This window comes from Frankliniella occidentalis, unplaced genomic scaffold (assembly GCF_000697945.3).
Source record: "Frankliniella occidentalis isolate FOCC.00 unplaced genomic scaffold, Focc_3.1 Scaffold141, whole genome shotgun sequence".
Taxonomy (NCBI): domain Eukaryota; kingdom Metazoa; phylum Arthropoda; class Insecta; order Thysanoptera; family Thripidae; genus Frankliniella; species Frankliniella occidentalis.
Genome location: NW_026267268.1, coordinates 148,454 through 150,394, shown reverse-complemented (window position 1 = coordinate 150,394; position 1,941 = coordinate 148,454).

Genomic DNA, 1,941 nt, shown 5'->3' with positions numbered 1-1,941 from the left:
GTGGCGTGGCGTGACGTAGCGTGGCATTTGGCTCCAAGCGTCGTGGCGTGGCGCGCGCGTTTCAAATCAAATTGAGCGCCAGCCAAGACGGGGGTGGGATCATCACGCTTATTGCCTTTCTCACCGCTTCGCTCCGCCCCCCCCCCCCCCCCTTTGCGCTCACCGCTGCTCCCCCTCACTACTCTCCGGCCTCTGCTCGCCATTTCTCGCTCTTCTTCGCAGCCAGTTATCTCTTTCGTCGCCACGCGCTCTCCGCGAACACAAACACAACACTTAACTGAAAAACAACAACAACAATAAAACAACGAAAAAAAACACAATTATTTTCTCCCTCTCATAATCAATAATTATTATTTTTGCTTGTTCGGATATATATCTTATCTGTGCCCCTTGATCTCCGCCTCCCGCCTCCTCGGTCGCGGACGCGGCGGCTTATGCCTTCTTCTACTTTTGCTCCCGCGCTCGCACGGATTGGCTGCCTTCCTTTAATTGGAATACTTCTCGGCGAGATGGGAGGCCAGGGGGCCGATGCGACGTGGCGCGGGATTAATCCCCGACTGTGCAGCCCGGCCCGGTCCTCCCCTTCCTCCGCGGTCCCCTCCCGCGGGAGGCGCCCCTCTCACAATGGCGTGCTGCCCACAATGCTGCGCCGGCTGGCCCGCGGCTGGCCCATCAGGCTGGCAGACGCTCGGAGCGGCCTAGAGCGGCCTGGAGCGGTCCCGCCGGTATCGGCCGGGTGTATCGAACTGCTTCTTGGGGCGACTGGGAAGGCTCCAGTTTAGATCGAGTCCCCCCGTCCACCACCGATCCCCCCACCCTGCCAGGCCCCGCACCTTCTTATCCACCGCAGGACCGCTCCCCGAGCCACCCCCCTGGCCTCCGGACCCTCCTTCGTTTATTTATCTCTCAAGAGTTTCCCGCTGACTGTCGGGGGTCCTGCACTCTCTGCCCCTAGTCCCGCCCCCTTCTCTCTCTCTCTCTCTGTCAACCTCCCCCGCCCCCTCCTGGCCCTGGCCTGCGGTGCATGTTCGGTTTCAGTCCGACCCACGTGAGTGCAAAGTATCCAGGACCAAAGTTTACGTGGTGGCGGTGGTGGCTCGGTGAGGGTCGTGGCCGTGGCTGGGAACTCGGCCTGGAGTTTCCCCCCTCGTCCTCTCCCTCCCTTATATTTTTCGTTCGGGAAGATATCTTGGTCATGATCGTATTATTACAAGCAACACCCACAAATATAATAAAATAACAAGAATGGAAACGTTGTGAAGAATGTAAGTGTTCTTCATGACGAGCTGAGTGTAATGCTCTGGTAATCCAAGTGTACGAATGCTAAACACCTGTAGGTGTGTGAAAAAAAATCACATGCTTGTAGGTGTGCGACAAAATATTCACACACTTGTAGGTGAGCGAATCGGTATTAATTTTTTCACGCCTCACGACCCAATTATCATTTCCCTTTGCCAGACCCGGCGGCAGGAGCAGGGTGGCCAGGGTGAGCAGTAGTTGGGATGCTCAGAGGTGCTGCGGCGCGGTAGCGACTGTGAGCCAGCCTGCGACTGACGGCCAGCCTCGGCCTCGGCAGCTGACCTGAGCTGACCCGGGGCAATACACATCTGGCACTTGTGTCATGATATCTTCAGTCCCTACCTCATCGCATATCAAAGCTACCGCGATAAAAACTGTTGCACTTTTAAGCAGTTTCTTTTTTATTGTCATAGGGACAGTAATACTTAATGGGACTTAGCAGTATTTTCTTGACTATTTATTTTGTAGTCTCTCGCACATTTCAGTTCGTCGCTAATATTATGGGATTGCCTACTTGAACAACGCTACACTGTAAAACTATTGCTCTTTTTTGGGTCATACCAAATTATTACTTATTTTGGTTTAGCGTATATGATAGAAAAAAGGAGCCAAGAATGAGAAAGAAAAAAAGGAAGCAGGGGG